This window comes from Echinops telfairi, unplaced genomic scaffold (assembly GCF_000313985.2).
Source record: "Echinops telfairi isolate 266 unplaced genomic scaffold, ASM31398v2 ScPeMD7_44;HRSCAF=162, whole genome shotgun sequence".
NCBI lineage: Eukaryota > Metazoa > Chordata > Mammalia > Afrosoricida > Tenrecidae > Echinops > Echinops telfairi.
The window spans coordinates 14754031-14777321 of NW_022103942.1; positions in this window are offsets into that span (position 1 = coordinate 14754031).

A 23291-nucleotide genomic window follows, 5' to 3' on the forward strand; every position below is an offset into this window, starting at 1 on the left:
CACGCATCGGTCCCGCAGGTCCCCTGCTCGCTTCTCTCCTAAGCTTCCCTTTTAAGTTTAACTCATACACGTTATCGTCCAGAAGTTTTATTTTTCTTCTTCTGTGTGCTTTTTTTGCCGTCGCGCTGGCCGCCCTGACTACAGACAGAGCAGGCATCCAGCATTCTCTTATACAAAGGATACTTAAGACACACTGGTGGAAGTAGGGGCCGCAGCCTGGCAAAGCCTTCAGTGAGAGCCCAGAGGCTGTGTCTGTATCTATATATATCACTCTCCACTGTGAGTGGGTATGGTACTTGGGTGGCCCCTCGGGTTGAAACATCTGTGGGAAGGAGGGGGGATACTACCCTAGTAATGAGTAGAAGGAAGATGCTACCCTAGTAATGAGTAGAAGGAGTAGGAGCAAGTAAGCTCCTACTAGTTCTTGTAGCTTTGGTGGCTTCAAACTGGGTCGCTGCAGAAGGGAGTGGGCAGCGAGTGGGAAGATGCAAGAAAAGAAGGAATCCGGCTCGGATCCGCAAAGCTCTAGCTTTCCAGGGTGCTCAGGACAGCCTAGTTGGCGACACCAGGCGGGCATAAGGGTGCCCGGTCTCCAAAAACCACTAAAGTGGTCTGGAGCGATGTGGCTGATTTATGCCTCAGATAGATCTCCAGTATCAAGAAGCAGGAGCTAATTCCCAGGTCCCAGGCGTGAGATTAAAAACAGAGTAGCAATATAAAACAACCCTAGCGGGTTTACTCTTATTCTCCCTACAAGGTCTTAAAATTTATCCAGAGTCCTTAAAACTAGCCAGGTGAATTCTCTAAATTATTTGTCAGAAAGGTATGTGATCTTAGTGGGGGCAATCACCTTCCATTATGTATATATATATATATTCCCCAATGCTCTCATCTGTCTTGTATTTAAAAGAAAGCTCTCCTTACTGAAATAAAAGTAGTCTGTGCTTTTGGGTGCCAAGAGCAAATTATCTATTTTTATATATTGTCTCTTAAATGAAAGGGGATATGGCATGTGCATAGGACTAGAACATCAAGAAGGAAAGATTTTTTTTGTCAATTAGTATAAGTTTATTTTATCTATTGGCTTCTTCATGGAAAGTTTGTTTTTAATTGAAGGGAAAAATCTTTATGACTTCTTTACGTATATGCCCTCTATCTTCAAAACAACCGTATGCATAATTTTTTTAAAATATTTTTAGGGTTAAAACCTTGGATAAAATAATCAGTACTGTTTTCCAGGTTGCATTGTTTTACACACACATACAAACACACACACACACACACACACACACACTACTGGGGGAACCATCAGCACTGCAGTTCAGTGCAGGCTGTATGAAATTAAAGAAGTATGTGCTTGCTCAGGTTTGTGGACAGACTTCACTATTGTGCATCATTCCCCCTGTAACTCCACTTCCATTTTTCACAAGAGCCAGCACATGCTTCACATCGACCTATTCATGGAAACTAAGAAATGTCTGGGACATGAAATTAGAAGCTGTCAAATACTTACAGCTCTGACTCTTGGGATTTGCATTACTGGATGAGACTCTGTCATAGCAGATGACAGGAACTCAATGAAAATAAAATCACTGATTGATCCAGGACATCATGGTAAAGCCTTGCTGTGGAGGCACTCTCAAAGCAGTAATGATCATTTCAAACGTTCTAATCTGACACCTATTAATTGATTTCTTTTGATTTTCATCTAAACCTGAAGGAGAGGGAGAGAACTACTCGGTGACTGTGGTTTGGTATTTAAAGTAATTATCATGAGACTCATAAGATTAATATAAATCACAATACCTTAACAAAATCTCACAGAGAAAAGGTAATTTGCACTAGCCCATGGGGATAAAGAAAAACAGATTCAAGATTTCTCTTCAGGGGCTCATAATGCCTCTTTTCAGCTCTATGTTTAGTTTATAGTAAATCAGGATTCTTCTTAATGTAGAACACAGCTTTTAGTTTTAGGGTATAACCCAAAAGAATTTGACCTCTGTACAGCAGAAACATTACAACTGCTTGTAGACTCTATTCATTGAACTAAGTAACCAAGAAAATAATCTGAAAATGCCATTTATTATTAAAATGGACAGAAATGCAAGCCTGAAAATAAAGATGTTTTCAGTTTCTCTTCTGTGTTATGTCTGATGATGGCACTAGTGAGCAATGAAATAACTGAAAACCAGGACACCAGGCAAAAGCTTTCAGAGCTCGAACTCTAAAAGGATCCAGAACTTCTTACCTTTAGAGAAGAGGACCCCCCTTTCACTAATGCCTTGTATGCAGCATCTGCATTGTAGATACATTGTTCTGTTAACACTCACAACCGTTATATGAGGTGTGTATTGTTGGCCCTATTTTCATTTTCCTCTTAACAATTCGGAAAAGGAGACTCAGAAAGACTAGGTAAAATAGTCAAGATTATATAGCTATACATTATAGCTTTGGGCATTAAAATATTTTTCATTTCTAATCTACCATGTTGATTCTTGGCATATAGTTTTCAGATTGTGAAATTACATATTTTCAGAATATGTATTGCATCACATTTTTATGATTAGCAAAAAATCTCCTCAAAGTAAAAAGGGCATGGTAGGTATTTACTTTAGGGAAGGAGATGTTATGAAGAAATTGTGATATTTACTGCATTTCTTTTCTTTTCCTTTTTGTTTTCCTTTTCCCTTTTATTGTTCCGATTTCAAACTTTAAATCCGAGTCCTGTGAAGGTTATATGAGTAAGGTTAGAATAATACGTACTCCATAGGCATGAAAATATGTCTACTCCCTAAATGTTAAGGGTTATACAGCTTTATAATGTATTAATAATGGAATCGAGGAGGGACTTAAAAATCTTCAGTGAGTAAGGATATTTCCTAGGCCTCTAAGAATTGATTCAATCTCAGAAATAAAGTCTCAATCTGAAAAAGGGTTGATCAGCAAGTGAAAGGAGAATCAAAGAGATGAACATTGACAGTGCCTAACCACCAACATTTTCATCTCGCTGACAAAACTGTCTTTGATATGAAATTGATGGTGCCAATCAGTTATTGTGTTATTTTAATTATGCTGTATTTCATCACCTCTTATCAATTAACCTGCCTTCTGATTGTGATGTGCCTTCCTGCAGAGAGAAAATGTGTAGGTCATGCAGATGAATGAGAACGAGTTGTTTTTTTTACTGTGACAATTACTTCGCATCAAATCCCATTGATCTTTTAGTTGTCCATATCAACTAGTTCCATATGATAAACATCACCTTGGCAATCAAGAAATCATCTGCATTGCTCCTGGGAAAGTAGGTGAGGAGTAGCCCCAGATCTGTTAGACCATGTCATTTTTCATGTTTCATGTTAAACTAAAAGAATCAATTCAAATTAGTAGGAGGTACTTTTTACAGTGTTTAAAAGAAGCGCATTAGTTCAGACTAAGTTTGGAGTCCTGTCCATGCCACTTTCTAGCTGTCTGACTGAGGGCAAAATAATCTCTAAATCTACACTGTCCCATTTGATAGCCACCAGCCACAGTTACAAGACTTGAATTCTGGTTGGATCAAAGTGATATGCGTTCTAAGTATAAATTGAACATCTGATTTTGAAGACATAGCACACAGTCATAAATACACACTCACACACACATGCACACACAAATAGTTTGTGAAATATTTGTTAATATTTTATATCAATTATATTTTGAAATGATAATATGTTGGCTAGATACATGAATATATTATTAAATCAATTTTACCTGCTTGTTTTTTTATGTTTTTAATGTAATTGATAGAAATTTTTGAATTTGGTATGTGCCTCACATTATACATTTATTGCAATGTATAATGAAACCTTTAGTTCCTTCGTCTATAAAATCCATCTTATTATAACTAAATTAAGATTATGTACCTTTAAGCTAAAAAGTTGTGACTACACAGAGTTGCAAATAACGGCGCTAAATATTTGAAAACATCAACTGGAACCCAAAGGAGAGAGATTCCTTAACGAAAAGACTTGAGTTAAGAATGAATTTTTCTTTATCTCACATGAAATCTTTCTACTTCTCTCTCTCTGAAACACAACAAGGAAACACTTACATGAGTGGTGATGAGGAAGAAGACAATATCTCGAGGCACAAAAATAACCAGGTAGGTGCTAGTGCTTTCTCAATGCAAAGTAATTTTTTTTGCAAAGTATTTTTACTATCATCACTTGTACAGGCACTTGAACTTTTACTTGGTAGACATTTCTAGTCTTGAGGTATTGAAGTCACAAGTGAAAAGAAGACTCCCACTGCTGCAGATACACAAAGAAAGAAAATAATTTCTGCAGAACCTAAAGATATAGACAGTGGGAAAAGCCTGGTAGTGATAGAGCTCTATGCTTTCAGTAGTTTAACGGCAGACATGCTCTGTCTAGCTGATGCCAAAATGTGTAACTCCACTGGAAACACTAGAGGGTGCTATTAGTGAAAGTTTTGAAGAAAGAAAATAATCTTCCTACACCCTTCACCATTTCACCTCTATAAATTACAAGAATTTGAAAAGGGCACCTGCAAAATGAAACTAACTCTGCTCCATTTCCTCCTGGACATGACTTGCAAGCCTTTTTCTCTTCTTCTTTTTTTGTAGTCCTGGGACTGGTGTTACAATATTACCAAAATAATAACATGTTAGAAGCTTGCTATGCTGCTTGGCAAACAATTGGGAAAAGTTTGAAATTATTTTCTGCTTTGAGGAAAATTTACCTCAGTCCAGGGCATGGGAGATGAAATTTTAAATTTAAATAAAACACCACAAAAGGATTTTTTCATGGAGTAAAAATTCCACAGGACCCTAACAAACTCTATGATTAAATAAAGGTGAGGCTTGAACAGTCATGCCATTGCAATGGACTGAAGCGGCAACTGAATGTCTTTCACACACTGTCACCCACCCACCTGGGGAGGGGTGGCGCAGAGGATCTCTGCCGTTGAGTCATTCCGACTCAGCAAACTTATATATGGTTTCTGAGACTGTAAATCCTTTCAGGAGCCGACAGCCTCATCTTTCTTTCATAGGAGCCTGTTATTTACTGCCTTGTGTGCATAGCTGAACTTTTCTGGAGCATTGAACTCTAATTAATGCAATTAAACAAGTAAAGGTATATAGCATTTTCCTCAAGGTTGCTATTTCTTGCTAAGCAAAGTGCTTCTCCTATTGCACTTACAGATTTTTTACAAATGAATAGCTACAAAGTGTACTCCATGAGGCTTTTCATCTGTGTGTCTTTCCGTGTATTGTGATGGAAACATGAGTGGAGCGAGTCATTGTGTCTGCTAAAGCATAACCAAAACCCAAACTCACTGCTGTGGAGTCCATGCTGACTCACAGCGAACCACTGTGGATTTCTAAGCCTATAGGTGTTTACAGGAGTAGAAAGCTCAGTCTTTCTCCCATGGAGCTGCTGGGGGTTTCAAACTGCAGACCATGCAGATCACAGTTTAAGGCGTAACCACTACACTACTGGAACTAAAGCACAGAAAAATTAAAATACTATTTGTGGTCTCTGTCCTTCTGGGTTGCTTAGGGCAAGTTTTAGCTTGAGTTGTCCAGATGTGGCGTAGGGGGATGACAGATGCAAAAAGATTTCGGTCGCTGAGGAAACAGAATTATTTTTGTTGATCCTTTTAACACAATCATGCTACATGGCCATCTCCCCAGGAAGTAGGAAATCGGTATTAGTTCCCACTCATAATGAAGGTCTCAAAGTAAGAAAGTGGCTCATCCACTTCCACAGCCTCACCTGCCTGCAGATCTAGGAGCTGCCTGCTGCTGAGCCTCGTCTCGGAGCTTTATGGTCATAGAGGCAGAGCACCTGAGTCTAAGATGAGGTGAGCAGATGATGGTCAGTCCCTGGTGCTCCATATGTAGCAGGCAACCTCTGACCACCCCCACCACTAAAAACCTTCAGGTTCCATGGTGGTAGGGAAAACATGGTAAAGGAGAAACACCATCACATCAACCCTGGTATACAGAGACACACCACGGGTGTTCATGAGTGGCTCCCTACTGGCTGACATTGGTGCTCATGATGAGGTCCTGCCTAAAGTAGATTCACCTAATGACTTCATCTTTGGAAGATAACTGGGTGCATAAATGAGGACTGGGTACCTAGGTACATAAAAACCCACTGACCCACTGCCATTGAGTGGATTCTGACTCCTTGGCACATTATAAGACACTTTAGAATTGTTCCTTAGGGCTCCCGAGACTGTAAATCTTTACAGGAGAAGATAGCTTCATCTTTCTCCCATATAACAGCTGATTAGGTTTCTGGGTTGGTTTACCTCAGTCCTTCCTTCTCAAAGCAGAAAGAATTCAACCGGCAGAAACATTCTTGTAATCTATGTAAGTTTTATGAGGGAAAGGGAAGTTTCAGGTATTCTAGTATCAAAAAGTAGATTCTATCTCTGGAAACGTGCAGGCTGCACACGGACCACTTGCAAAAGTTTGCTGCCGAAGATGGCCACTTCAGGGGAGCGTGAAGGACCACATGAAAAGAATACTGGAACAGGAGCGCAGAAACAAGAGCAGGAAATTCCAAGAGAGTGCGGGTCCCCAAGAAGTTGAGGGTATTGGCCGTTTTTTTAGTGGTTGACTTCAGGGGCATGTGTGATGTAATGTTGCTGATGTCAATCTTTGTCTATGGGACCAGGCAGGATTTTCCCATAGGTGTCTAATGTGTGCCTGATTCCTTTCCAACCCTTTTATTGTGGCATGATCAGCCAATTTTCGTTTAGCATAGACATTTGGTAGAAACAACTCCCTTTATCCCTAATCTATCTGTAAAGGCGAAGCTGAGGAACGGGGAGACAGACAAAGTATAGGACAAAGGAGAGCAGAAACAGAAATAGCTTTATTAGGGAAAGCTCGAGAGGAGGTTCTGTGACCTAGGCCAACAGGTCAGGGAAGTCCTACCCAGCAGTGGGGGGTGGTGAATTTTTAAAGGGATGGTAAGGAATGTCGAGCACATATGGATATGGTTTGGCTGCTTCGAGGATTGAGGATTGCTGGTCAACTCCTTGCAGCTTTCTTTGAACCCAGAGCATCTGGTTTTACTTGCTGATACTGGTTATCTTATCTGGCGCAAGCTGGTCTGGCTTGCTTTTGACCTTGTGCTTCACTCAGTCCTTGCCTTCCTGTCCCCGCCCAGATATTCCAACCTTTTAAATGATAATGGGTGCCATAATCTGATCTAGCTACTTCCTGGTGTCATGTGGGGACGGACGATGAGGGGTTGCAGGCCAGAGTGTGCTGGGTCGGGTTTGGTAAGCAGGGGGCTGTAAGGGTGCAAAAGAAGCTGGTTAAAAGCTAAATTGGTAATATCCCTTATTCTGTTCTGGAGAAACATGAAAAGACAAGGGGCTAATAAAAGGTGACCAGACGTCCCACTTTTGGCCGGACAGCCCCAATGTTTAACAATTTGTCCCACGTCCCGCGGCGTTTTAAAAAAGTCCCGATTTTTGGAAAGAATGCACCTCAAGATAGGGAATGGCAGGAGAACAGGAAGGGAAACACGGTTTTCGGCTGCCATGTGGCTATTTCGCCAGGATATGAGCTTTATATTATTTTTGTTAATTTTATAATGTTAAACTTTAATAATAGCAAATAATTGTTGAGAACTGAATATCAGAAACTGCTAATCAAAGCTCACATTGTTGATCAGTTGTTAGAATTTGACCACCATTGTTTGGACTTAATGAACAATGGCATTTTTTGGCATTGGCAATGACGAAAACATTTTGTAACTTTCTCTCAGATGATACACATCATACTGCATGCTAGTGCTAGTTAAACAAGTGAAGTCAACAAATCAGCTATTCAGATAATTTAGGTAAGTAATTTATTTATTTCATAAATACATAAATTTTCTTGAATTTAGCAGACAGTACTGGAATGATGTGCAAAAATCATTCACTCATATTACTCAAAATTTCCCATATAGTAATATTTCCGAAAATTATCCTTTTAATGAGATATCATTATTTTAAAAATATATTGATAAAGAAAAGATTAAATCTTGGGCGTCAGCAAAAATCACAATAGAAAACAAATGGTTAGAAATATTTCATCATTTTGAAACAAACCATGTTCCATACAATAACACACTAAAAATTGTGGAATACACGCTGTCCTTACCAGGAACTAATGCTGCGACTGAACGTGTTTTTCTACGGTAAATAAAGTGTAGACATCAGAAAATTCATAAATAAGTGTTGAGACTTTGAAAGCCATTTTATGTGTGAAATATAATTCAGCAAATTCTTGTAAAAAATTTCATGACCTTTTAAACAATGACAGCAACCTACTAAAAAAATTCACTCAAATGAGAAATATGCCAAAGAATAAAATAATTCTATACATAATTTTTAATGTATTATATTTGTAAATTGTACTTATGTTGAAATTTTAAAAATATATTACAATACTATTTTTACATTCTATGAAAACTTTTGTTGCTCCATAGAGACTAAATTTTTAATCAAGAACCACCCCCACCACCCCCCATCAATGGTCTCCCGCCTTACCAATGTTAAAATCTGGTCACCTTAGGCTAATAGTAACAGGAAGCAAATTATCACCAGGGGCCCCACGAATGGCATGAGCCAAGAGACGAGGGGGTTCTGGAGCCAAGATGCTGTTGACGGGTTTCCCCAGTATTGGTTCCTCATTTCATTAGCCATTTTGTTTAAAACTCTTCCATTTTGCTTGACCAACCCAGACTCATTAATATGGTAACAGCATTCCTCCCCCCAAAACATGCACGTACTGCCCTTGTCAGCTGTTAACAAATCCAATGCAAGACGCTTCTGAAGGGTTACCTGTGCCAGGGATGTAAGCTGTCACTGCACGGAGGTGAGAGACTCCGAGGTGGATTCCATGACCAGCTGGAGTCTTTTGTCAAAGTTTTGTGTTTGGAGAATGCTGTGTCTCAATGCCCGCTACAAATCCCTGCCGCTGCCAGGGAAGAGGTAAAACTGAGGCCTAACAAGACAGGTAAAAATATGGCCTTGTGGTCGCGGGTAACAGAACTAGTTTTTAAATTCCACAGCCATGTGAACTCTGCTTGTCCATATATGGTAAGTTGTGGTACTATGGTAACCGGGAGACAAAAGGTTCTACTCTGGGCTTTGGAGCATTACCTTGGCTTAGGGTGGCTTGCAGGAGACACCCTAGTAAAGTGAATACGAGTGGGCCCCATGACTTGGGTGGAATCTAAGTGATCATGACTTGGGGTTGTTTGTTTGACTTGGCTGAGATGATGCCAGTTGGGGTCCCCGAGTACCTTAACCGCTGTAGGAATAGTGAGAATTACAGTGTAAGGTCCTCTCCACTTTGGCTAGAGGGGCTGTGGTTGTAGTTCTTTCAGGAGAACTGAGTCTCCAGGGCTGACAGCCAGCAGGTCAGGTTGCTAGGGTCTGGGGTGGGCAGACACTTTTCTTTGTGCTCCTGGAGCAGCTTCCTTAAAAGGGAAAGGAAAGGTAAATAGTTTGCTAATGGTGGTGGTTGGGCCAGCAGATTATGGTTGATAAGAAATGGCCTGCCATACATTAGCTCAAAGGGACTTAAGAAGGAGGGAGAGCGGAGGGGTGGTGCGAATTCGAGTTAAGGCAAGAGGCAGCAGGTCCACCCATGAGTGACGGAGCCCTAGGGACAGTTTTGACAAATGATTTTTTATAAGCCCATTCATTCTTTCAAGCTTTCCTGAGGACTGAGGTATATATGGAACGTGTAGGTACCACTTGATGTCCAGAGCAGACCAAACCCGTTGCGTGATTTGGGACACAAAGCACGGGCCATTATCAGACTGAATAGAGTTGGGGGGACCAAACCTGGGGGTGACTTGGGTAAGCAGGGTGTTTATGACTGTATCTGCTCTCTCCCATTTGGTAGGGAAGGCTTCAACCCATCCTGTAAAAGTGTCTACCAATGTGAGGAGAAACTTAAGACCTTTGTGGCGAGGTTTAAGAATGAAGTCAATTTGCCAGTCTTGGCCAGGTAGATAGCCATGCACTTGGTGTGTGGGAACTTTTGGCTTGAGGGATCCCTGAGCACTGATGGCTTTGTACATGGAACAAGAGGAACTAACAGTCTGAATGGGCTGGGCCAGTGTGGGGTGGTCAAAGATTGGCTGCAAGAACTGGGATAGGGCACAGGGCCCTATGTGTAAAGAGTGATGTACTGTATTTGGTGTATGAGGTCCTCAGCTTGCTGTGTTGGTAACACTATTTTGTTATGAAAAACTATCCACCCCTCAGGGTTTCTTTCCCTCCCTTTTGGGTTAGGGCGGCTTCTTCCTGAGGTGTATAAGAGGGCTGTACTTCGGCGATGGTAGAGTATTGGAGCTGGCCCAGCAAGGTTGGTAGTTAGGCTTCTGGATGTAGCGTCTGCTTTATTGCTGCCCTGTGTGACAAAAGAGTTATCAGTCTGGTGTCCCCTGCAGTGAATGATAGCCACTTTAGTTGGCACCTGGAGGGCCTGTAAGAGATTAGCTATAATTTACCATTTATAATGGGAGATCTTTTAGTGGTAAGGAATCCGCTTTCCTTTCAGATACTGGCGTGACAGTGGGCATTGAGGAAAGAATATTTAGAAGCCGTAAAAAAGCTTCCCAGACCTGGTCAAGTGAGACTGCAGCATAGGCAGCCGGCCGTTGTCCTTGCGTGTCAACAGCAGAACTCCCATCAACATATAAAGTTAGATCAGAGTTGGGATAGGGTTGATCTGAAAGTCCAGGACAAGGCAGCATTCATTCCTCAACCCCTTATGGACAGGAGTGACTGTCGGGTACTGACATTTCCTGAGGCAGGAGAATTGCTGGGTTTAAGGAGGGAGACTGACGCAGACATATGTCAGAATTTTCAATAAACAAAAGATGGATTTCTTGCATGCGGCCGGGAGAGAGTCAAGACAGGGCACAGTGTGAGACAGGGTCCTGTAACCTGTGAGTAAAGTTTTGATAGGCTCTCCTAAATTTGAGAGCTTCCTTGGTGAGAGTGGCTGCGGTGCCTAGGGCCCGGAGGCACAGTTGCCATCCCCTAATGGTCATATCTAACTTAATAGAAAAGCTATCAGCGAGTGGGTGGGTCCCAAGGGTTGAGTGAGGCTTTTCAGGGTAAAGGTGGAGACTGGAGGAGGGTTTTTCAGAGCTTGTCAAAAGCTGTCGACCGACTGGGGGGAATTTAGGGACCCAGTAGGGGTGGCTCTAGCAGCTTCGTACAGAGGCTTAGCAAGCAGGGAACAGCTTGGGATCCAGTGTCTGAAAAATCTTACAAAGCCTAAGAAGGAAAGTATTTGGTCTGCAGTTTTGGGGGCTTGGAGGCCTTCTACCGCCAGGCGGTGGTTGGCTGTGAGCTCCTGGGTGGTGGGAGTGAGGCGCAAGCCCAGGTAGGTAACAGATGTGTAGGAGAGCTGAGCTTTGGCGCATGACACCCGATAGCCTTTAGAAGCTAAAATGTTTAAAAGCTGGGCCGTGTGTTCTAGCGAACTGGCCTCTGAAGGACTACACAACAGCAAATCATCTACATATTGCAGCAAGGTAGATGGCAAGACGGTACAGTTTAACAAATCCGTGGCAAGTGCTTGGCCAAAAATATGGGGCGAATCTGGGAATCCCTGAGGGAGGATGTCCTAAGAGGCAGTAGCAATGTCTGGGTCTTCCCAAATAAAAGTGAACAGGTACTGACAAGCGGGATCCAGTGGAATCATGAAGAAAGCATCTTTCAGATCAAGTATGGAAAAGTGGGTAGTATTAGGGGGAATACAGGGCAGAAGGGTGTAAAGGTTAGGGACTACAGGGTGAATGGGGACTACAGCTTCGTTAATAAGACATAAATCCTGCACTAAGCGATAGGAAACATCTGCTTTTCTAACAGGTAAGATAGGGGTGTTGAAGGGAGAGTGGACAGGTATAAGAAGCCATGCTTTACACAATTGATGTATGTATGGATTGTGATGAGTTGTATAAGCCCGTAATAAAATGATTAAAAAAGAAAGAAAGAAAGAATAAGCCATTTAGCAAGGAGGCTCTGAATGATAGGTTTTAGGCCGTTACCGTGGGTGAGCGAAATTGGGAACTGGGCACAGGACGGGAAGGTGGAGGGGTTTTTAAGGCAGATAAAGACGGGTTGATGATGTGTAGTGATGACAGGCCGGGAAGTGTTCCATACTTCCGGCTTTACCCAATTTGGCAGCAGAGTCAAAGAGGGTGTGAGTGGGGGAGTGGTGACCCAGAGTGTTAACAAAGACGGTGCTGGGGAAGGAGAGGTGGGTAGCAGGCAGTTCCACTGAAGGCTAACTCCTAGCTTAGAAAGCAGATCTCTACCCAATAGTGGCTCAGGGCATGAAGGCATTACTAGGAAGGAATGGGAAAGATGGGAGCCCCGTATGTGCAAGAACAAAGGGGGAGTTAGAGGTTTGGAGGGTTTGCCGTCTATTCCCATAACCGTGACTGGGGAAGAAGTTGGGCCTGAGAAGAAAGGGAGAACTGAGAAGGTAGCCCCCATGTCCACCAGGAAAGAGATTAGTTTGCGCACTACCTTGATCGTCACTTTTGGCTCAGCGAAGGTTACCGGGTCGTTGAGTCCAGGCTCTGTCAGTCTTCATTGGTCGCTAGACCCAGCAGTGCCAAAGGGATGGTCCCTCCACGGCTAGGTGCAGAGGGGCAGTAGCTTCTTCAATGGCCCTGCTGACCGCACACCGGGCAAGGTTTACTGGGTGGTCGGGGCTGCGGGCAATGTCAGCCCAGTGCCCTTCCTAGTCACACTTGAAGCAAGGTCCTGGTGGCTGCCGGTGAAAGCTGTTCTTTCTGGCAGTCTTCTGACCCCTCCCTCCTGCTGGCCTGAGGGCAGCAATTAAGGCCTAGGCTTTCCAGCTAGCCTTTTGGTGGGCTCATGCTATTTCTGGCCTGTCCCTCTTGGGCATGAAAAACGTTAAATGCCATGTTTACCAGGTCACGGATAGGGGTCTGAGGGCCATCCTCAGCCTTTTTAAGTTTCTTTTTAATATTGAGGGCTGACTATGTTATAAAATGAGTGGCTAGTACAGTAGCCCCAGCTGGGGAAGTAGGGTCTAGCCTAGTATACTAAGTTAAGGCTTCAGTTCGGCATGTAAGGAAAGCTGCCGGGTTCTCACCCGAATACTGGGTGATCTCTCACAGCTTGTCAAAGTTTACTGCTTTGTGAAAGATGGCTTGCAAGCCTGCCAGTAAGCATTGTATCATGCGGTCCCAGCGGGTCCTACCTTCCCGTCCCTCGGGGGGTGTCTACTTGGTAAGTCCAACCCGGTTCCTCCCTCAGGACAGCCTGGGAGCCCACTGGCACGCAGAGAGACATCGGTTAAATGGAGTTGATCTGCATGCTGCTGAGAGGCTGTGAAAACGTGCGCTTGTTCATCAGGTGTGAGGGTAGAGGCTAACACTACATATAGGTCATGCTAGGGGAGATCATAAGCTTGCGTTATGTATCCGAATTCCTTAATAAAGGTGGTAGAATCCTGTGAGAAAATACCTAGACGCTTTTCTATCTGAGAGAGGTCTGTTAAGGAAAATGGCGCGTGGACTCAAGACAGGTCCCTCAGCTCCTGAAACATCATGGAGGGGGCAGACAAGAGGGTGGTGGGAACAGGTGTTCCTGGCAACAGGAAATGACAACGGTGGAGGTGGGGGTGGTTGAGAAAGCGGAGTTTGGAAGGAGAGCTGGGAGGAGGAAGAGGTCTGGGAAGAAGTAAGCAGTGTTTTGGGAGATGTGGAGTTAGGGGTAAGACAGGAAGGAGGGAGAGAGATCTTCCAGGGATTCCGATGGACTTGTGTTTACAGAGGCAGCAGATGGCGGAAACGCTGACACCTCTGTCTTGAGATGCTCAGGAACAGAGGGGGGGGGCAGGAGCGAAGGAAAAAGAAGGCCTGAACATATGGGACTTCTGACCATTTGTGGGTTTGCTGAAAAAAATTGTCAAGGTCGCGGAGAATGTTAAAATTGAAAGTACCATTTTCTGGCCATTGCGACCCATTGTCCAATTGGTATTGTGGCCACACTCGGTTACAGAAAAAGACCAGACGCTTAGGGCGAATGTCTGGAGCCAGGCCCAGTTTAGCAAAGTTAGTCAACAGGCAACCCAAGGGGCTGTCCCTGGGAGGTCTAGAGAGGGCACTTCCCATGGTGTCTTAAACTTCATGGGGTACAGGCAAAGGAGAAGGATGTCTCCTGGTCCTTGCCTGCACCCGTCAGTCAGGAGGTAGCCTGGTAGCCCTGAGAGGCATCCCAGTCAGAGTTAGGGACCCAGGGGGAGAGACCTGGACTCTCCGGAACAGGAAGGTCCCCTGGCACAGGCCTGTGGCTTTAACCAGCAGACAGGGACCTTGGATCAGGGAAAGACACCACGGGAAGCTGAGGAGGGGGAGGGGCCTGGCTTTGTGGCCAGTGAATCAAGGGCTGTCCGAGACCTTTGTTCAGGGTGGGCGGGGAAAGGAAGTAGAAAAAAGTCGAAGTAGAAGAGTTTTAGAGAAAGCACCGCAGAGCTGAAAACACAAAACACATGAACAGGTAGAAAAAGCTCAGACACACCCTTTGTCCCCTAGTCCAGTCAGAAGGTGCAGTGACTGCCAGGCCCAGTGCCAGGAGTCCTGTTATTGGCAGAAATCCCAGGAAGTAAACAGAGAGACAAAAAGCTGGAGGGCACATGAGAGAAGGTAGACACAGAGAAAAGATGGACCTGAGAAATTGGCCTTATCATCGCACCCCTTTCTGGGAAAGGCAGTTCTTTCCAGCTCCTCTTGGTACTAGGGTTGCTGAATAAACCCCTGCAGTGGTGCCACATTCAGTCTCTTAGCATACCTGCTTTTCAGGGCTTTCAGCTAGTTAGCCTCCCGCAGACCCTCTGTTCCCATATGAGTTTGCTGGTCCGCAGTGTCCAGAGCGACAAACAAGGCTAAAGAGACAGAACGAACATACACAGAGAGCTACTTACCAGAAGTTGCTCGTTCAGACAGGCTAGAGGTTCAAGAGGAGAGGAGGGGTGGGCTACGTCCCAGCCAAAGCAGGTCCTGGATGGCACCAAATGTAAAGGTGAAACTGAGGCATGGGGAGACAGACAAAGTATAGGACAAAGGAGAGCAGAAACAGAAATAACTTTATTAGGGGAAGCTCCAGGATGAAGTTCTGTGACCTAGGCCAACAGGTCAGGGAAGTCATACCCAGCAGTGGGGGGGTGTGAATTTTTAAAGGGATGGTAAGGAATGCCCAGCATTTATGGATAGGGTTTGGCTGCTCAGAGGATTGCTTGTTGACTCCTTGCATCTTTCTTTGAACCTGGAGGATCTCGTTTTACTTCCTGATACCAGTTATCTTATGTGGTGCAGGCTGGTCTGGCTTGCTTTTGACCTTGTGCTTCGGTCGGCCCTTGCCTTCCTGTTCCTGCCCAGACACTAGCTACCAGTCATTGCATTTGAATTGCCAACCTTGCAGTTTTTAGCAGCCTAAAACAACTCAGTGTAGTACAAGTGACCCTGGTTATATACAAGAAGTCTTTAAAGATTTGTGGACAAATGGAGTTTAAAGATAACGGCATTTTCCCACAATTTAACAAAATAGTTGTATTAGCACATACTTCACATATTATACAATTTAACCATTCAATCATACGAAAAAGCGTTGTGCAATCATCACCACAATCAATTTCAGAACATAGTCTTTTTCATACTTGTTTGCTCCCCATGTCCCTTCATTGTCTCTTGTCATGCCCCTCTAACGAAAACAAAACAAACAAACCCAAAAATCTCACTGCCATCCAGTCATTGCTGACTCATAACTGTTTATGGGAGTAGAAAGCCAAAACGTTCTCCCTCGGAGCCTCAGGTGGCTTCAAACTGCTGCAAACCGATGAGTAACCTCTACACCAGTCATGCCCATAGGTTATTGTTAACCCAGTTACTGTCTCTATAAATTTACCTGTTAGGTAGACTGAAGCTGGCAAAAAAAGAGGAGGGGTGGTGTTGTCAGGAATCTGGCAGAATTTGCTACAAGAAGGAGAGGTGGAGACATGATTCTTATACCTACCTCTCTAAAACAAAGAAGGTGAAAGGTAGATAAAGATACATTTCCTGATCAGTGGAAGAGATTAGAAACCATGAAAAGGTTGAGCAAAGGAGATATTCACACTACCCCCACAATGACTAAATATGCTCTTGAGGTTTTAGGTCTGAGACAAAGGTACAACATTCCTGTCTTTTGTAATTTTCTCTGGGTTGATTGAATTACAAACTTATTTTTTTTAATCATTTTATTAGGGGCTCATACAACTCTTACCACAATCCATACATACATCCATTGTGTGTCAAGCACATTTGTCATTTTTGTTGCCCTCATCATTCTCAAAACATTTGCTTTCTATTTGAGCCCTTGGTATTAGCTCATTTTTCCCTTCCCTCCCCACTCCCCCCTCCCTCGTGAACCCTTGATAATTTATAAATCATTATTATTTTGTCATATCTTACACGGACCGATGTCTCCCTTCACCCACCTTTCTGTTGTTCGTCCCCCAGGGAGGAAGTTATATGTAAATCCGTGTAATCATTTCCCCTTTCTACCCCACCCTCCCGATGTGGCCACTCTAACCACTGGTCCTGAAGGGGTCATCTGTCCTGAATTCCCTGTGTTTCCAGTTCCTATCTGTACCAGTGTGCATACTCTGGACTAGCCGGATTTGTAAGGTAGAATTGGGATCATGATAGTCAGGGGTGGGGGGCGGAGGAAGCATTTAAGAACTGGAGGAAAGTTGTATGTTTCATTGTTGCTACCCTGCACCCTGACTGGTTTGTCTCCTCCCAGCGACCCTTCTGTAAGGGGATGTCCAGTTGCCTACAGTCCGGTCACAAACTTATCTTTTAACACTATCTGTCCTGCAGAATTCTCAGAGTCTAATCTGTGTGCTTAGTTGGTGCTTCCTTCAGGCATTCCAAAAAGGAAGTCGGATTCTCTTGAAGCCCTTGGTCAAGGGTTGCTAGTTTGCTATATTTAATTGATTCTTTCATCCCTTGTAAAAGACAAAAAAGTATGTGGTCTCTTTACCATTTCCCTTCTTTTGGATCATAATTCCAGTGGGGATCCGTGTTAGGTAATGCTTCTGTCTCCTGTTGATAATGACCAAATTATCATTTTGACAATGCATCTCATAGGCATACGCCAAGGCCTTTCTCTTAGTACTCTCACTCTCAGAGGTGGTTCAGTCTTTTGAAAGATCAGATTAACATCTTTCCAAGACAAGTCAAAAGTTAGAGTTATATTCTTCCATTCCTTAATAAACTCACTGACATCACCTATAAAACTCCCTATTTTATCTTAAATGATTATTAAGTCCTGCATGGTGAATGGGGCTTGCACCCTGACTATGCCACCTGGTCCTCTGGTTGCTAAGGGAAAAAGACGAGTACACCTGGCCTTGGGCTCTATTTACCTTACCACCTTACATTCTGTGTCTGCTCAGAAACTGAAAGAGCCCCTGGCTCCTCGGGTCCCAAGTGGGGAAACTAGGAGCTAGCTTTCCATTCTGAGGGTCTGGGTTATCTTTTCCCAAGGTCTCCAAGAAGACAGGGTTAATTTTACAATGCTTGCACAGTTGGGAAGCATTTCACAGAAACGTCAGGAAATGACATGAAAATGTATACATAGGGGACCTCTGTCTACTTTTTTTGGCTTTTGAAAAACTAGTCTAGTCGTAAGATGGTTTTATAACTTAGACTTCCACTTTGGACCAAATTTACACACTGTCTAATTTATATAGTGGCCAACCTGTGCTGCACAAAATATGTCTTTCTTTTTAGGGTCTGAGGATTAAACTTGTCCCAGTTTTGAAGAATGTATCCAAGAGGTACGTGCAAAGGTGTACTGTGTTTGCATTTATCATCTGAAAAGGAGCAGAGAAGAGCGTGCTAGAGACCCCAAGCACCCCTTTACTTCTCTACCATGTTCAAAAATAAAATTAAAATAAATTCTCTTCAGGAGAGAGTCCACGGTCCCCCACCTCCAAATCTGAGGTTCGTGGCTCGTAGCCCTCCACTACCTCATCCCTCTCTGGTGAAGTCTACAGGTCTCTAACTCCTGGAAACTATGATAATACCTCCTCATAGGAGCTAAAACCTTAGTTCTGACTTACGGCTAAATTCCTTAAAGGTATGGGAATCAGCAGCCAAGGGAAATGGCAGGGTCAAAAGACCTCTTGCATTTGTGATTTACAAAAAGTACCAACCTAGTAAAGATGATCATTTGAGAGTAGGAAAATTCTCATAAGACCAACAGATGAGACTACACCTTGGCTCCATTTTTTCCAAAGCTTGTGAGGTAAAGTGACTTGATATTTAATCTTATATGTCTTTTAAAATGGCATCTGGCTACTGCCACTAAGTCAATTCTGGCTAGCAGCAACACTATAGAGAAAGAAAGGAAGGAAGGAAGAAAGAAAATCTTATTGTCATAGAATTGATACCAACTAACAGTGGCCCTATACAGACCTACAAATGTTCATGATACTAGGTAGCCTAATCTTTCTCCCATGGAGCAGCTGGTAGTCTCAAACTGCTGACCTCAGAGTTTGCAGCCCGCTGCAGTATGTTGCACTATTATTTGTAGTTTCACAATTTCCAGCTTGGAAGAGACAAACTGAACAAAAACATCAAAAATACAAGGTACAAAATGAAGTAGGAGAATAATAGGTGTCAAGGGGCCCAGGAAAGGTAGTAACCAGGAGCTCCATGACCAGATATCCAACCAAGAGCTCCAACTATGTGCAGTTTGGGCCTACAATTCTTGTGCTTGGTCCAGGAACTAGTGAATATATTCTTTAACGGGGCCCATTTGGTTCACCCAGAAACAGCATTCTTTGTGCATGGCACAAATTCCACCTTGCTCTCTGCCAAATTAATTGTCTAGATCCACACCCATTCTGAAGAAAAACTGCCAGAGGGACCTGATCTGCGCCTGCATAAAGAAGCTTCAATCTTCATGTTGGGTTGCGCTAGTTTGGAAGAAAGGTTAACATACATATTTCCTGCAGGGATCACTCCAGTGGATCTGGCCATGGTCCCTGAAATTCGTGACAGAGCACTAATCCCTGGTAGGGATCAATGGCACTGCTCTATCGAACATTGTATGTGTGGCACTTAAGAGAATGGGCAGAGGCCTTGTGGCACAAGCAACAAATGCAATAGGAACAGCATATTCCAGCGTGTAAAGCCCTGTCCAGTTGGTTGGTAAACACTTACTCTTCACAGACAAAATAAATTCCCTTTTGGGGAGATAGACAAGCTGGAATATAATATATAGTTGAATGTGTGTTTCTTGTTCAGCCACACCCAGATGTATATTTCCAAATGTGTTTGTGAAGGATGCTGCAGTTAGGGGACTGCAGCAAGGAGTGGTGTTTTGAGTAGAGTTATCATGTAAATCTTCCCAAAACATGACATGCCTGGTAATATCAATGAAACTTTCCCTTCTGAGTTACTAGAAATAAGGAAGCAATTATCAGTTCTTATTCCTCCCCAGTTAGTATCTGCCATCAGTGGTAAATGTGCAAACCCTAGAGCAGTGGTTTTCAAACTTCCTAATGCCGTGACCCTTTAATACAGTTCCTCATGCTGTGGTGACCCCCCCAACCATAACATTATTTTCATTGCTACCTCATAACTGTAATTTTGCTACTGTTATGAATCGGGTGACCTCTGTGAAAGGGTCGTTCGACCCCCAAAGGGGTCGCGACCCACAGGTTGAGAACCGCTGCCCTAGAGGCTTCCCTTGGCAAAACCTTACCATGTAATTTAGTCTCTGAGATATGGAAATACTTGGGGGTAGGAGAAAAGTGGTTTACGCTGGAAGGAAGATTTGGGAAGAAAGAGAGTTTCCTGCTAAGAAACTGCATGCCCATTACAGTCTTGCAGGTTTAATAGCTTAAGGCTCCAACTAGATACTTTTTGTGAAAGCAGGAGAATGGAGGCAAAGAGGGGCCTGAGCTTTAAGGGCAATGCCAATATAAACCCATCCTAAAACAGGATGAGTGAGGCCCTTCTTTGTTGTGGACACATATATATCCTGATGTCCAGAAGGGGTGAAGTAATAAATGAATCACTTTGTCTAGGCCCACAGCCTCAAGGGGGCTGGCCATGCTTTCCCAGACTAGCCTGGAGCTTCTAAACATATATGAACTGCTGCATGAGGAAAATTGGCATGCTGAGTCTAATAGAATACAGAAAAGGGCATCTTTTAAGTCCAGGGCAGAAAAACTGAGTTTTGGAGGAAATCTGACCCAGAATAGGGTAAAGATTTGGCACCACAGCATGTATAAGAATGACTGCCTCATTAATTAGCCTTAATTCTTGAACCATCCGCTCACATCCTTTTTCCTAGCCAGTAGCAAAGAAGTATTGTAAGTGGAGTTGCAGGTAACTAGTAACTTAGCTTTAGCAATGATTCCATTTAGCCTTTACTAGTGATATGTGTAAGGTCTTTGACACCAATCATAACAGGTTTGACATAATGCACCCTCCCTGAGATCCCAGTTGTCAATACCTGAGTATCGAGCTGGTCCTCATCTGTTAATTATACATAATTTTCTTCTGATAATGCCAAAATCAGGAAGGACCTTAGTTTTCATGGACAAAATCATTCAAGTTCTAATTTTACTCAGGAAATTAGATAGTGCCCAGCTATCAGATAAAATAGTGTCTGGGGTCTTAAAGGTTGTTTCCCTACAAATGGAATAAAAAATTAATGACATTTCCCATGAATATTTTAAACAATACTTTTATTACCATATACTTCATGTATCATTCAATTTAATCATCCAATCAAATTTTAAAAAGTGGTAAAATCATCAATCACCACAAGTAATTTGAAAACATTTTCTTCTCGCTTTCATTGTTGTTAGCTCCCCAGGCCCCCCTGCCATGCCTCTCTTGGTAAGTATTAATCCAGTTATTGTCACTATAACTGGATCCTTCTGTACCTCCATGTAGGACTGCTAACCACAAAGTCAGTTGTTCGAAACTACCAGTCTACGAGGGAGAAAGATGAAGGTTTTTTTTAATCTCATGAAGGATTAGTCTCAGAAACCCACAGGACCACTCTACCCTCTCCTATAGGGCTGCTATGAATTGGAATGGACTCCATGGCAGAGAGTTTGGGTTAGTTCCTGCTTCTTCATTTCACCTGTAACTGTGATCTATCGCTCTACCGCCAATCATGATGTAACAGTCCCTTTTTCTTTTTTTCTCCATATCCTATCCACCTAGGATTGGTGGATATTCTCCTTAAATTATAATTTGAATGGGGTCTCTTCTGTACCATAAAACAGCATCTATTTTCAAACTGATGAAATTTAAAAGCCCCAAATTCTCCTATACTACCAAATTTCAGCTCATCTCAGCTACAGGTAGATTTCAGTTTATAAATGACATACGTAGGGACAAATCTTATTTGCCCATTGTTGTTATGAAAATGTGATCTCAGTTTGAAAAGAGTGGACCAACCCCTGCAATCACAACAAAGTATTCATCAAAAGCACCTTCACTTGCTGTACATACAACTTTTAAATTTTTGCAAAAATGTCAAGCTTTTTCTTGCAGTAAAGCCTACAAAGTTGACTTTAAAGACACACTTAGGAACTGATCCCATTCATACCTCAGGAACTACCTCTGTTCTTTTTAAGACACCTTGATGCAGTGTAGTGGTGGTGTGTCAAGCTGCAATCTGTGTGGTCTGCAGTTCAAAATCACCAGCAGATCCATGGGAGAAAGACTGGGCTTTCTACTCCTGTGAACAGTTACAATCTCAGAAACCCAAAAGGGGCTCGCTATGAGTCAGCATTGACTTCACAGTAGTGAGTTTGGTTTTGGTTTTGGTAACATAAGATAAATAAAAGTGATTCATTCCATTTCAAATAACATAAAAAATATGTCGTGATTAAAAATAAATAAATAAATTGCACTTTCCTGAGTAGCCAACCTCTAAATAAAACAAAACCACAGATTCCTTTTAATACACTCTTGATCCTTCTGAAGTTGCCTCGTCAGATAGGCTAGACCAGCGGTTCTCAACCTGTGGGTCATGACCCCTTTGGGGGTCGAATGGCCCTTTCACAAGGGTCACCCAATTCACAAAATTAGCAAAATTACAGTTATGAAGTAGCAATGAAATTGATTTTATGTTGAGAGGTCACCACAACATGAGAAACTGTATTAAAGGGCCATGGCATTAGGAAGGTTGAGAACCACTGGGCTAGACCATGAAGGAAAAGATTGCAGGGTTCCGTAAATAAAGGGGCTTTCCTTCTTAAGATAAAATCACACACACGCACACACAACATTGAACACAAAGTTAGCGGTGAACATAGGATATTATTCTTAGATTTTTTTGACTACAAATATCACTGATAATCTCCATTTTTATCAATCTTGTTACTCTCAGCCCTAAAGGAACTTTGCCTTCAAGCTGAACCTAATTCTGTCATGCCAAAATTCTCTACTTAGTTAACTGATGGGTTTTTTTAATTTGATGTCTTTTCAGACTCAATATTCAGTGTGATGGGGGTAAATCCAACATATCTGAGTATTTCACCAAATCCCAACCTAGAGTTTACTTTGCCTCAGTTAGCTAAATGATTCTGTAGGCTTTAGGTACTGCTAAGATAACTGCTCCAGCTCTGACACTCAGTGTCTTTCCCTGGAATTCTAACAAGTGAAATAGATATTTGGTGTCAGGCCGTGGTCCAGAGAGGACAACTTACGTAGAACTGCCCTGCAATATCAAAATAACTTATGACTCAAATCTTAGTTTGTTTTACATTTTTGGAATATTTAAACTATGGAAAGTACTACAGCAGATAGGATATGTTGGTCAGTGCTTTGCAGTTCCTAGCTTTAAGTAATGTTCTGTTATTTATACATGTTTATTATTCTTGAATTGCATAGTTGAATTACTTAGCACCCACATCTCCACTTTCATCAATTATAAATTACTCTACAAATAAATCATAGGAATATAACAATCATAGAAAAATCACAAATAAAATCAGAATATGAAACTGTCATAAGATTGTATTATAATTGTGGTTTTAAAATACCTTGTGGAGGATTAAAATCACCCCTTTTATCAGAGATAATTTGGAGTTGTAGTAGTACTTACATGCTGAGCACCCGGTATCCAGAAAGCTATGGATGACAATGCAAACTTAAAATCCATTTGCAGAGCCCCCATGGAGATTACGCCTCCAC